This window comes from Fistularia commersonii, chromosome 36 (genome assembly GCF_037954325.1).
Source record: "Fistularia commersonii isolate RoL2024-O1a breed Wild chromosome 36, RoL_Fcom_v1.0, whole genome shotgun sequence".
In the NCBI taxonomy this organism is placed as follows: domain Eukaryota; kingdom Metazoa; phylum Chordata; class Actinopteri; order Syngnathiformes; family Fistulariidae; genus Fistularia; species Fistularia commersonii.
In genome coordinates, this window is record NC_141319.1 from 126139 (window position 1) to 142164 (window position 16026).

Here is a 16026-nt window from a genome sequence, read left to right on the forward strand (position 1 = left end):
TTTTTGAACGAATGGCTATATCTTTTGAACCTGTGAAGGGATTACACTAGTTTTGACATATATTGTGCAGAATCATGTCCTAAACAACATATTTCAATAGCAGAAACCAGCTTGATGAAATTCAAAAGTTATTGCCACTCCTAATCAAAAACGCTCCAACTCGGTGAGATAAGCATTTTTTGACCCTATGGCTATATCTTTTAAACTTGTAGCTGGATTACACTGAATTTGACATATATTGTGCAGAATCACGTCCTAAACAACATATTTCAATAGCAGAAACCAGCTTGATGAAATTCAAAAGTTATTGCCACTCCTAATCAAAAACGCTCCACTCGGTGAGATAAGCATTTTTTGACCCTATGGCTATATCTTTTAAACTTGTAGCTGGATTACACTGAATTTGACATATATTGTGCAGAATCATGTCCTAAACAACATATTTCAATAGCAGAAACCAGCTTGATGAAATTCAAAAGTTATTGCCACTCCTAATCAAAAACGCTCCAACTCGGTGAGATAAGCACTTTTTGAACGAATGGCTATATCTTTTGAACCTGTGAAGGGATTACACTAGTTTTGACATATATTGTGCAGAATCATGTCCTAAACAACATATTTCAATAGCAGAAACCAGCTTGATGAAATTCAAAAGTTATTGCCACTCCTAATCAAAAACGCTCCAACTCGGTGAGATAAGCATTTTTTGACCCTATGGCTATATCTTTTAAACTTGTAGCTGGATTACACTGAATTTGACATATATTGTGCAGAATCATGTCCTAAACAACATATTTCAATAGCAGAAACCAGCTTGATGAAATTCAAAAGTTATTGCCACTCCTAATCAAAAACGCTCCAACTCTGTGAGATAAGCATTTTTTGACCCTATGGCTATATCTTTTAAAGTTGTAGCTGGATTACACTGAATTTGACATATATTGTGCAGAATCATGTCCTAAACAACATATTTGAATAGCAGAAACCAGCTTGATGAAATTCAAAAGTTATTGCCACTCCTAATCAAAAACGCTCCAACTCGGTGAGATAAGCACTTTTTGAACGAATGGCTATATCTTTTGAACCTGTGAAGGGATTACACTAGATTTGACATATATTGTGCAGAATCATGTCCTAAACAACATATTTCAATAGCAGAAACCAGCTTGATGAAATTCAAAAGTTATTGCCACTCCTAATCAAAAACGCTCCAACTCGGTGAGATAAGCATTTTTTGACCCTATGGCTATATCTTTTAAACTTGTGGCTGGATTACACTGAATTTGACATATATTGTGCAGAATAATGTCCTAAACAACATATTTCAATAGCAGAAACCAGCTTGATGAAATTCAAAAGTTATTGCCACTCCTAATCAAAAACGCTCCAACTCGGTGAGATAAGCATTTTTTGACCCTATGGCTATATCTTTTAAACTTGTAGCTGGATTACACTGAATTTGACATATAGTGTGCAGAATCATGTCCTAAACAACATATTTCAATAGCAGAAACCAGCTTGATGAAATTCAAAAGTTATTGCCACTCCTAATCAAAAACGCTCCAACTCTGTGAGATAAGCATTTTTTGACCCTATGGCTATATCTTTTAAAGTTGTAGCTGGATTACACTGAATTTGACATATATTGTGCAGAATCATGTCCTAAACAACATATTTCAATAGCAGAAACCAGCTTGATGAAATTCAAAAGTTATTGCCACTCCTAATCAAAAACGCTCCAACTCGGTGAGATAAGCACTTTTTGAACGAATGGCTATATCTTTTGAACCTGTGAAGGGATTACACTAGATTTGACATATATTGTGCAGAATCATGTCCTCAACAACATATTTCAATAGCAGAAACCAGCTTGATGAAATTCAAAAGTTATTGCCACTCCTAATCAAAAACGCTCCAACTCGGTGAGATAAGCATTTTTTGACCCTATGGCTATATCTTTTAAACTTGTGGCTGGATTACACTGAATTTGACATATATTGTGCAGAATCATGTCCTAAACAACATATTTCAATAGCAGAAACCAGCTTGATGAAATTCAAAAGTTATTGCCACTCCTAATCAAAAACGCTCCAACTCTGTGAGATAAGCATTTTTTGACCCTATGGCTATATCTTTTAAACTTGTAGCTGGATTACACTGAATTTGACATATATTGTGCAGAATCATGTCCTAAACAACATATTTCAATAGCAGAAACCAGCTTGATGAAATTCAAAAGTTATTGCCACTCCTAATCAAAAACGCTCCAACTCGGTGAGATAAGCACTTTTTGAACGAATGGCTATATCTTTTGAACCTGTGAAGGGATTACACTAGTTTTGACATATATTGTGCAGAATCATGTCCTACACAACATATTTCAACAGCAGAAACCAGCTTGATGAAATTCAAAAGTTATTGCCACTCCTAATCAAAAACGCTCCAACTCGGTGAGATAAGCATTTTTTGACCCTATGGCTATATCTTTTAAACTTGTAGCTGGATTACACTGAATTTGACATATATTGTGCAGAATCATGTCCTAAACAACATATTTCAATAGCAGAAACCAGCTTGATGAAATTCAAAAGTTATTGCCACTCCTAATCAAAAACGCTCCAACTCTGTGAGATAAGCATTTTTTGACCCTATAGCTATATCTTTTAAACTTGTAGCTGGATTACACTGAATTTGACATATATTGTGCAGAATCATGTCCTAAACAACATATTTCTATAGCAGAAACCAGCTTGATGAAATTCAAAAGTTATTGCCACTCCTAATCAAAAACGCTCCAACTCGGTGAGATAAGCACTTTTTGAACGAATGGCTATATCTCTTAAACTTGTTGCTGGATTACACTGAATTTGACATATATTATGCAGAATCATGTCCTAAACAACATATTTCAATAGCAGAATCCAGCTTGATGAAATTCAAAAGTTATTGCCACTCCTAATCAAAAACGCTCCAACTCTGTGAGATAAGCATTTTTTGACCCTATGGCTATATCTTTTAAACTTGTAGCTGGATTACACTGAATTTGACATATATTGTGCAGATTCATGTCCTAAACAACATATTTCAATAGCAGAAACCAGCCTCATGGAATTCAAAAGTTATTGCCACTCCTAATCAAAAACGCTCCACCTCTTTGAGATAAGCATTTTTTGACCCTATGGCTATATCTTTTAAACTTGTAGCTGGATTACACTGAATTTGACATATATTGTGCAGAATCATGTCCTAAACAACATATTTCAATAGCAGAAACCAGCTTGATGAAATTCAAAAGTTATTGCCACTCCTAATCAAAAACGCTCCAACTCGGTGAGATAAGCACTTTTTGAACGAATGGCTATATCTTTTGAACCTGTGAAGGGATTACACTAGATTTGACATATATTGTGCAGAATCATGTCCTAAACAACATATTTCAATAGCAGAAACCAGCTTGATGAAATTCAAAAGTTATTGCCACTCCTAATCAAAAACGCTCCAACTCGGTGAGATAAGCATTTTTTGACCCTATGGCTATATCTTTTAAACTTGTAGCTGGATTACACTGAATTTGACATATATTGTGCAGAATCATGTCCTAAACAACATATTTCAATAGCAGAAACCAGCTTGATGAAATTCAAAAGTTATTGCCACTCCTAATCAAAAACGCTCCAACTCGGTGAGATAAGCACTTTTTGAACGAATGGCTATATCTCTTAAACTTGTAGCTGGATTACACTGAATTTGACATATATTATGCAGAATCATGTCCTAAACAACATATTTCAATAGCAGAATCCAGCTTGATGAAATTCAAAAGTTATTGCCACTCCTAATCAAAAACGCTCCAACTCGGTGAGATAAGCACTTTTTGAACGAATGGCTATATCTTTTGAACCTGTGGCTGGATTACACTAGATTTGACATATATTGTGCAGAATCATGTCCTAAACAACATATTTCAATAGCAGAAACCAGCTTGATGAAATTCAAAAGTTATTGCCACTCCTAATCAAAAACGCTCCAACTCGGTGAGATAAGCATTTTTTGACCCTATGGCTATATCTTTTAAACTTGTAGCTGGATTACACTGAATTTGACATATATTGTGCAGAATCATGTCCTAAACAACATATTTCAATAGCAGAAACCAGCTTGATGAAATTCAAAAGTTATTGCCACTCCTAATCAAAAACGCTCCAACTCGGTGAGATAAGCACTTTTTGAACGAATGGCTATATCTTTTGAACCTGTGAAGGGATTACACTAGTTTTGACATATATTGTGCAGAATCATGTCCTAAACAACATATTTCAACAGCAGAAACCAGCTTGATGAAATTCAAAAGTTATTGCCACTCCTAATCAAAAACGCTCCAACTCGGTGAGATAAGCATTTTTTGACCCTATGGCTATATCTTTTAAACTTGTAGCTGGATTACACTGAATTTGACATATATTGTGCAGAATCATGTCCTAAACAACATATTTCAATAGCAGAAACCAGCTTGATGAAATTCAAAAGTTATTGCCACTCCTAATCAAAAACGCTCCAACTCGGTGAGATAAGCACTTTTTGAACGAATGGCTATATCTTTTAAACTTGTAGCTGGATTACACTGAATTTGACATATATTATGCAGAATCATGTCCTAAACAACATATTTCAATAGCAGAAACCAGCTTGATGAAATTCAAAAGTTATTGCCACTCCTAATCAAAAACGCTCCAACTCGGTGAGATAAGCACTTTTTGAACGAATGGCTATATCTTTTGAACCTGTGAAGGGATTACACTAGTTTTGACATATATTGTGCAGAATCATGTCCTACACAACATATTTCAACAGCAGAAACCAGCTTGATGAAATTCAAAAGTTATTGCCACTCCTAATCAAAAACGCTCCAACTCGGTGAGATAAGCATTTTTTGACCCTATGGCTATATCTTTTAAACTTGTAGCTGGATTACACTGAATTTGACATATATTGTGCAGAATCATGTCCTAAACAACATATTTCAATAGCAGAAACCAGCTTGATGAAATTCAAAAGTTATTGCCACTCCTAATCAAAAACGCTCCAACTCTGTGAGATAAGCATTTTTTGACCCTATAGCTATATCTTTTAAACTTGTAGCTGGATTACACTGAATTTGACATATATTGTGCAGAATCATGTCCTAAACAACATATTTCTATAGCAGAAACCAGCCTCATGAAATTCAAAAGTTATTGCCACTCCTAATCAAAAACGCTCCAACTCGGTGAGATAAGCACTTTTTGAACGAATGGCTATATCTCTTAAACTTGTAGCTGGATTACACTGAATTTGACATATATTATGCAGAATCATGTCCTAAACAACATATTTCAATAGCAGAATCCAGCTTGATGAAATTCAAAAGTTATTGCCACTCCTAATCAAAAACGCTCCAACTCTGTGAGATAAGCATTTTTTGACCCTATGGCTATATCTTTTAAACTTGTAGCTGGATTACACTGAATTTGACATATATTGTGCAGAATCATGTCCTAAACAACATATTTCAATAGCAGAAACCAGCCTCATGGAATTCAAAAGTTATTGCCACTCCTAATCAAAAACGCTCCACCTCTTTGAGATAAGCATTTTTTGACCCTATGGCTATATCTTTTAAACTTGTAGCTGGATTACACTGAATTTGACATATATTGTGCAGAATCATGTCCTAAACAACATATTTCAATAGCAGAAACCAGCTTGATGAAATTCAAAAGTTATTGCCACTCCTAATCAAAAACGCTCCAACTCGGTGAGATAAGCACTTTTTGAACGAATGGCTATATCTTTTGAACCTGTGAAGGGATTACACTAGATTTGACATATATTGTGCAGAATCATGTCCTAAACAACATATTTCAATAGCAGAAACCAGCTTGATGAAATTCAAAAGTTATTGCCACTCCTAATCAAAAACGCTCCAACTCGGTGAGATAAGCATTTTTTGACCCTATGGCTATATCTTTTAAACTTGTAGCTGGATTACACTGAATTTGACATATATTGTGCAGAATCATGTCCTAAACAACATATTTCAATAGCAGAAACCAGCTTGATGAAATTCAAAAGTTATTGCCACTCCTAATCAAAAACGCTCCAACTCGGTGAGATAAGCACTTTTTGAACGAATGGCTATATCTCTTAAACTTGTAGCTGGATTACACTGAATTTGACATATATTATGCAGAATCATGTCCTAAACAACATATTTCAATAGCAGAATCCAGCTTGATGAAATTCAAAAGTTATTGCCACTCCTAATCAACAACGCTCCAACTCGGTGAGATAAGCACTTTTTGAACGAATGGCTATATCTTTTGAACCTGTGGCTGGATTACACTAGATTTGACATATATTGTGCAGAATCATGTCCTAAACAACATATTTCAATAGCAGAAACCAGCTTGATGAAATTCAAAAGTTATTGCCACTCCTAATCAAAAACGCTCCAACTCGGTGAGATAAGCATTTTTTGACCCTATGGCTATATCTTTTAAACTTGTAGCTGGATTACACTGAATTTGACATATATTGTGCAGAATCATGTCCTAAACAACATATTTCAATAGCAGAAACCAGCTTGATGAAATTCAAAAGTTATTGCCACTCCGAATCAAAAACGCTCCAACTCGGTGAGATAAGCACTTTTTGAACGAATGGCTATATCTTTTGAACCTGTGAAGGGATTACACTAGTTTTGACATATATTGTGCAGAATCATGTCCTAAACAACATATTTCAACAGCAGAAACCAGCTTGATGAAATTCAAAAGTTATTGCCACTCCTAATCAAAAACGCTCCAACTCGGTGAGATAAGCATTTTTTGACCCTATGGCTATATCTTTTAAACTTGTAGCTGGATTACACTGAATTTGACATATATTGTGCAGAATCATGTCCTAAACAACATATTTCAATAGCAGAAACCAGCTTGATGAAATTCAAAAGTTATTGCCACTCCTAATCAAAAACGCTCCAACTCGGTGAGATAAGCACTTTTTGAACGAATGGCTATATCTTTTAAACTTGTAGCTGGATTACACTGAATTTGACATATATTATGCAGAATCATGTCCTAAACAACATATTTCAATAGCAGAAACCAGCTTGATGAAATTCAAAAGTTATTGCCACTCCTAATCAAAAACGCTCCAACTCGGTGAGATAAGCACTTTTTGAACGAATGGCTATATCTTTTGAACCTGTGAAGGGATTACACTAGTTTTGACATATATTGTGCAGAATCATGTCCTACACAACATATTTCAACAGCAGAAACCAGCTTGATGAAATTCAAAAGTTATTGCCACTCCTAATCAAAAACGCTCCAACTCGGTGAGATAAGCATTTTTTGACCCTATGGCTATATCTTTTAAACTTGTAGCTGGATTACACTGAATTTGACATATATTGTGCAGAATCATGTCCTAAACAACATATTTCAATAGCAGAAACCAGCTTGATGAAATTCAAAAGTTATTGCCACTCCTAATCAAAAACGCTCCAACTCTGTGAGATAAGCATTTTTTGACCCTATGGCTATATCTTTTAAACTTGTAGCTGGATTACACTGAATTTGACATATATTGTGCAGAATCATGTCCTAAACAACATATTTCAATAGCAGAAACCAGCCTCATGAAATTCAAAAGTTATTGCCACTCCTAATCAAAAACGCTCCAACTCGGTGAGATAAGCACTTTTTGAACGAATGGCTATATCTCTTAAACTTGTAGCTGGATTACACTGAATTTGACATATATTATGCAGAATCATGTCCTAAACAACATATTTCAATAGCAGAATCCAGCTTGATGAAATTCAAAAGTTATTGCCACTCCTAATCAAAAACGCTCCAACTCTGTGAGATAAGCATTTTTTGACCCTATGGCTATATCTTTTAAACTTGTAGCTGGATTACACTGAATTTGACATATATTGTGCAGAATCATGTCCTAAACAACATATTTCAATAGCAGAAACCAGCCTCATGAAATTCAAAAGTTATTGCCACTCCTAATCAAAAACGCTCCACCTCTTTGAGATAAGCATTTTTTGACCCTATGGCTATATCTTTTAAACTTGTAGCTGGATTACACTGAATTTGACATATATTGTGCAGAATCATGTCCTAAACAACATATTTCAATAGCAGAAACCAGCTTGATGAAATTCAAAAGTTATTGCCACTCCTAATCAAAAACGCTCCAACTCGGTGAGATAAGCACTTTTTGAACGAATGGCTATATCTTTTGAACCTGTGAAGGGATTACACTAGTTTTGAAATATATTGTGCAGAATCATGTCCTAAACAACATATTTCAACAGCAGAAACCAGCTTGATGAAATTCAAAAGTTATTGCCACTCCTAATCAAAAACGCTCCAACTCGGTGAGATAAGCATTTTTTGACCCTATGGCTATATCTTTTAAACTTGTAGCTGGATTACACTGAATTTGACATATATTGTGCAGAATCACGTCCTAAACAACATATTTCAACAGCAGAAACCAGCTTGATGAAATTCAAAAGTTATTGCCACTCCTAATCAAAAACGCTCCAACTCGGGGAGATAAGCATTTTTTGACCCTATGGCTATATCTTTTAAACTTGTAGCTGGATTACACTGAATTTGACATATATTGTGCAGAATCACGTCCTAAACAACATATTTCAACAGCAGAAACCAGCTTGATGAAATTCAAAAGTTATTGCCACTCCTAATCAAAAACGCTCCAACTCGGTGAGATAAGCATTTTTTGACCCTATGGCTATATCTTTTAAACTTGTAGCTGGATTACACTGAATTTGACATATATTGTGCAGAATCATGTCCTAAACAACATATTTCAATAGCAGAAACCAGCTTGATGAAATTCAAAAGTTATTGCCACTCCTAATCAAAAACGCTCCAACTCTGTGAGATAAGCATTTTTTGACCCTATGGCTATATCTTTTAAACTTGTAGCTGGATTACACTGAATTTGACATATATTGTGCAGAATCATGTCCTAAACAACATATTTCAATAGCAGAAACCAGCTTGATGAAATTCAAAAGTTATTGCCACTCCTAATCAAAAACGCTCCAACTCGGTGAGATAAGCACTTTTTGAACGAATGGCTATATCTCTTAAACTTGTAGCTGGATTACACTGAATTTGACATATATTATGCAGAATCATGTCCTAAACAACATATTTCAATAGCAGAATCCAGCTTGATGAAATTCAAAAGTTATTGCCACTCCTAATCAAAAACGCTCCAACTCTGTGAGATAAGCATTTTTTGACCCTATGGCTATATCTTTTAAACTTGTAGCTGGATTACACTGAATTTGACATATATTGTGCAGAATCATGTCCTAAACAACATATTTCAATAGCAGAAACCAGCTTGATGAAATTCAAAAGTTATTGCCACTCCTAATCAAAAACGCTCCACCTCTTTGAGATAAGCATTTTTTGACCCTATGGCTATATCTTTTAAACTTGTAGCTGGATTACACTGAATTTGACATATATTATGCAGAATCATGTCCTAAACAACATATTTCAATAGCAGAAACCAGCTTGATGAAATTCAAAAGTTATTGCCACTCCTAATCAAAAACGCTCCAACTCGGTGAGATAAGCACTTTTTGAACGAATGGCTATATCTTTTGAACCTGTGAAGGGATTACACTAGTTTTGACATATATTGTGCAGAATCATGTCCTACACAACATATTTCAACAGCAGAAACCAGCTTGATGAAATTCAAAAGTTATTGCCACTCCTAATCAAAAACGCTCCAACTCGGTGAGATAAGCATTTTTTGACCCTATGGCTATATCTTTTAAACTTGTAGCTGGATTACACTGAATTTGACATATATTGTGCAGAATCATGTCCTAAACAACATATTTCAATAGCAGAAACCAGCTTGATGAAATTCAAAAGTTATTGCCACTCCTAATCAAAAACGCTCCAACTCTGTGAGATAAGCATTTTTTGACCCTATAGCTATATCTTTTAAACTTGTAGCTGGATTACACTGAATTTGACATATATTGTGCAGAATCATGTCCTAAACAACATATTTCTATAGCAGAAACCAGCTTGATGAAATTCAAAAGTTATTGCCACTCCTAATCAAAAACGCTCCAACTCGGTGAGATAAGCACTTTTTGAACGAATGGCTATATCTCTTAAACTTGTAGCTGGATTACACTGAATTTGACATATATTATGCAGAATCATGTCCTAAACAACATATTTCAATAGCAGAATCCAGCTTGATGAAATTCAAAAGTTATTGCCACTCCTAATCAAAAACGCTCCAACTCTGTGAGATAAGCATTTTTTGACCCTATGGCTATATCTTTTAAACTTGTAGCTGGATTACACTGAATTTGACATATATTGTGCAGAATCATGTCCTAAACAACATATTTCAATAGCAGAAACCAGCCTCATGGAATTCAAAAGTTATTGCCACTCCTAATCAAAAACGCTCCACCTCTTTGAGATAAGCATTTTTTGACCCTATGGCTATATCTTTTAAACTTGTAGCTGGATTACACTGAATTTGACATATATTGTGCAGAATCATGTCCTAAACAACATATTTCAATAGCAGAAACCAGCTTGATGAAATTCAAAAGTTATTGCCACTCCTAATCAAAAACGCTCCAACTCGGTGAGATAAGCACTTTTTGAACGAATGGCTATATCTTTTGAACCTGTGAAGGGATTACACTAGATTTGACATATATTGTGCAGAATCATGTCCTAAACAACATATTTCAATAGCAGAAACCAGCTTGATGAAATTCAAAAGTTATTGCCACTCCTAATCAAAAACGCTCCAACTCGGTGAGATAAGCATTTTTTGACCCTATGGCTATATCTTTTAAACTTGTAGCTGGATTACACTGAATTTGACATATATTGTGCAGAATCATGTCCTAAACAACATATTTCAATAGCAGAAACCAGCTTGATGAAATTCAAAAGTTATTGCCACTCCTAATCAAAAACGCTCCAACTCGGTGAGATAAGCACTTTTTGAACGAATGGCTATATCTCTTAAACTTGTAGCTGGATTACACTGAATTTGACATATATTATGCAGAATCATGTCCTAAACAACATATTTCAATAGCAGAATCCAGCTTGATGAAATTCAAAAGTTATTGCCACTCCTAATCAACAACGCTCCAACTCGGTGAGATAAGCACTTTTTGAACGAATGGCTATATCTTTTGAACCTGTTGCTGGATTACACTAGATTTGACATATATTGTGCAGAATCATGTCCTAAACAACATATTTCAATAGCAGAAACCAGCTTGATGAAATTCAAAAGTTATTGCCACTCCTAATCAAAAACGCTCCAACTCGGTGAGATAAGCATTTTTTGACCCTATGGCTATATCTTTTAAACTTGTAGCTGGATTACACTGAATTTGACATATATTGTGCAGAATCATGTCCTAAACAACATATTTCAATAGCAGAAACCAGCTTGATGAAATTCAAAAGTTATTGCCACTCCTAATCAAAAACGCTCCAACTCGGTGAGATAAGCACTTTTTGAACGAATGGCTATATCTTTTGAACCTGTGAAGGGATTACACTAGTTTTGACATATATTGTGCAGAATCATGTCCTAAACAACATATTTCAACAGCAGAAACCAGCTTGATGAAATTCAAAAGTTATTGCCACTCCTAATCAAAAACGCTCCAACTCGGTGAGATAAGCATTTTTTGACCCTATGGCTATATCTTTTAAACTTGTAGCTGGATTACACTGAATTTGACATATATTGTGCAGAATCATGTCCTAAACAACATATTTCAATAGCAGAAACCAGCTTGATGAAATTCAAAAGTTATTGCCACTCCTAATCAAAAACGCTCCAACTCGGTGAGATAAGCACTTTTTGAACGAATGGCTATATCTTTTAAACTTGTAGCTGGATTACACTGAATTTGACATATATTATGCAGAATCATGTCCTAAACAACATATTTCAATAGCAGAAACCAGCTTGATGAAATTCAAAAGTTATTGCCACTCCTAATCAAAAACGCTCCAACTCGGTGAGATAAGCACTTTTTGAACGAATGGCTATATCTTTTGAACCTGTGAAGGGATTACACTAGTTTTGACATATATTGTGCAGAATCATGTCCTACACAACATATTTCAACAGCAGAAACCAGCTTGATGAAATTCAAAAGTTATTGCCACTCCTAATCAAAAACGCTCCAACTCGGTGAGATAAGCATTTTTTGACCCTATGGCTATATCTTTTAAACTTGTAGCTGGATTACACTGAATTTGACATATATTGTGCAGAATCATGTCCTAAACAACATATTTCAATAGCAGAAACCAGCTTGATGAAATTCAAAAGTTATTGCCACTCCTAATCAAAAACGCTCCAACTCTGTGAGATAAGCATTTTTTGACCCTATGGCTATATCTTTTAAACTTGTAGCTGGATTACACTGAATTTGACATATATTGTGCAGAATCATGTCCTAAACAACATATTTCAATAGCAGAAACCAGCCTCATGAAATTCAAAAGTTATTGCCACTCCTAATCAAAAACGCTCCAACTCGGTGAGATAAGCACTTTTTGAACGAATGGCTATATCTCTTAAACTTGTAGCTGGATTACACTGAATTTGACATATATTATGCAGAATCATGTCCTAAACAACATATTTCAATAGCAGAATCCAGCTTGATGAAATTCAAAAGTTATTTCCACTCCTAATCAAAAACGCTCCAACTCTGTGAGATAAGCATTTTTTGACCCTATGGCTATATCTTTTAAACTTGTAGCTGGATTACACTGAATTTGACATATATTGTGCAGAATCATGTCCTAAACAACATATTTCAATAGCAGAAACCAGCTTGATGAAATTCAAAAGTTATTGCCACTCCTAATCAAAAACGCTCCAACTCGGTGAGATAAGCACTTTTTGAACGAATGGCTATATCTTTTGAACCTGTGAAGGGATTACACTAGTTTTGACATATATTGTGCAGAATCATGTCCTACACAACATATTTCAACAGCAGAAACCAGCTTGATGAAATTCAAAAGTTATTGCCACTCCTAATCAAAAACGCTCCAACTCGGTGAGATAAGCATTTTTTGACCCTATGGCTATATCTTTTAAACTTGTAGCTGGATTACACTGAATTTGACATATATTGTGCAGAATCATGTCCTAAACAACATATTTCAATAGCAGAAACCAGCTTGATGAAATTCAAAAGTTATTGCCACTCCTAATCAAAAACGCTCCAACTCTGTGAGATAAGCATTTTTTGACCCTATAGCTATATCTTTTAAACTTGTAGCTGGATTACACTGAATTTGACATATATTGTGCAGAATCATGTCCTAAACAACATATTTCTATAGCAGAAACCAGCTTGATGAAATTCAAAAGTTATTGCCACTCCTAATCAAAAACGCTCCAACTCGGTGAGATAAGCACTTTTTGAACGAATGGCTATATCTCTTAAACTTGTTGCTGGATTACACTGAATTTGACATATATTATGCAGAATCATGTCCTAAACAACATATTTCAATAGCAGAATCCAGCTTGATGAAATTCAAAAGTTATTGCCACTCCTAATCAAAAACGCTCCAACTCTGTGAGATAAGCATTTTTTGACCCTATGGCTATATCTTTTAAACTTGTAGCTGGATTACACTGAATTTGACATATATTGTGCAGATTCATGTCCTAAACAACATATTTCAATAGCAGAAACCAGCCTCATGGAATTCAAAAGTTATTGCCACTCCTAATCAAAAACGCTCCACCTCTTTGAGATAAGCATTTTTTGACCCTATGGCTATATCTTTTAAACTTGTAGCTGGATTACACTGAATTTGACATATATTGTGCAGAATCATGTCCTAAACAACATATTTCAATAGCAGAAACCAGCTTGATGAAATTCAAAAGTTATTGCCACTCCTAATCAAAAACGCTCCAACTCGGTGAGATAAGCACTTTTTGAACGAATGGCTATATCTTTTGAACCTGTGAAGGGATTACACTAGATTTGACATATATTGTGCAGAATCATGTCCTAAACAACATATTTCAATAGCAGAAACCAGCTTGATGAAATTCAAAAGTTATTGCCACTCCTAATCAAAAACGCTCCAACTCGGTGAGATAAGCATTTTTTGACCCTATGGCTATATCTTTTAAACTTGTAGCTGGATTACACTGAATTTGACATATATTGTGCAGAATCATGTCCTAAACAACATATTTCAATAGCAGAAACCAGCTTGATGAAATTCAAAAGTTATTGCCACTCCAAATCAAAAACGCTCCAACTCGGTGAGATAAGCACTTTTTGAACGAATGGCTATATCTTTTGAACCTGTGAAGGGATTACACTAGTTTTGACATATATTGTGCAGAATCATGTCCTAAACAACATATTTCAATAGCAGAAACCAGCTTGATGAAATTCAAAAGTTATTGCCACTCCTAATCAAAAACGCTCCAACTCGGTGAGATAAGCATTTTTTGACCCTATGGCTATATCTTTTAAACTTGTAGCTGGATTACACTGAATTTGACATATATTGTGCAGAATCATGTCCTAAACAACATATTTCAATAGCAGAAACCAGCTTGATGAAATTCAAAAGTTATTGCCACTCCTAATCAAAAACGCTCCAACTCGGTGAGATAAGCATTTTTTGACCCTATGGCTATATCTTTTAAACTTGTAGCTGGATTACACTGAATTTGACATATATTGTGCAGAATCATGTCCTAAACAACATATTTCAATAGCAGAAACCAGCTTGATGAAATTCAAAAGTTATTGCCACTCCTAATCAAAAACGCTCCAACTCGGTGAGATAAACACTTTTTGACCCTATGGCTATATCTTTTAAACTTGTAGCTGGATTACACTGAATTTGACATATATTGTGCAGAATCATGTCCTAAACAACATATTTCAACAGCAGAAACCAGCTTGATGAAATTCAAAAGTTATTGCCACTCCTAATCAAAAACGCTCCAACTCGGTGAGATAAGCATTTTTTGACCCTATGGCTATATCTTTTAAACTTGTAGCTGGATTACACTGAATTTGACATATATTGTGCAGAATCACGTCCTAAACAACATATTTCAATAGCAGAAACCAGCTTGATGAAATTCAAAAGTTATTGCCACTCCTAATCAAAAACGCTCCACTCGGTGAGATAAGCATTTTTTGACCCTATGGCTATATCTTTTAAACTTGTAGCTGGATTACACTGAATTTGACATATATTGTGCAGAATCATGTCCTAAACAACATATTTCAATAGCAGAAACCAGCTTGATGAAATTCAAAAGTTATTGCCACTCCTAATCAAAAACGCTCCAACTCGGTGAGATAAGCACTTTTTGAACGAATGGCTATATCTTTTGAACCTGTGAAGGGATTACACTAGTTTTGACATATATTGTGCAGAATCATGTCCTAAACAACATATTTCAATAGCAGAAACCAGCTTGATGAAATTCAAAAGTTATTGCCACTCCTAATCAAAAACGCTCCAACTCGGTGAGATAAGCATTTTTTGACCCTATGGCTATATCTTTTAAACTTGTAGCTGGATTACACTGAATTTGACATATATTGTGCAGAATCATGTCCTAAACAACATATTTCAATAGCAGAAACCAGCTTGATGTAATTCAAAAGTTATTGCCACTCCTAATCAAAAACGCTCCAACTCTGTGAGATAAGCATTTTTTGACCCTATGGCTATATCTTTTAAAGTTGTAGCTGGATTACACTGAATTTGACATATATTGTGCAGAATCATGTCCTAAACAACATATTTGAATAGCAGAAACCAGCTTGATGAAATTCAAAAGTTATTGCCACTCCTAATCAAAAACGCTCCAACTCGGTGAGATAAGCACTTTTTGAACGAA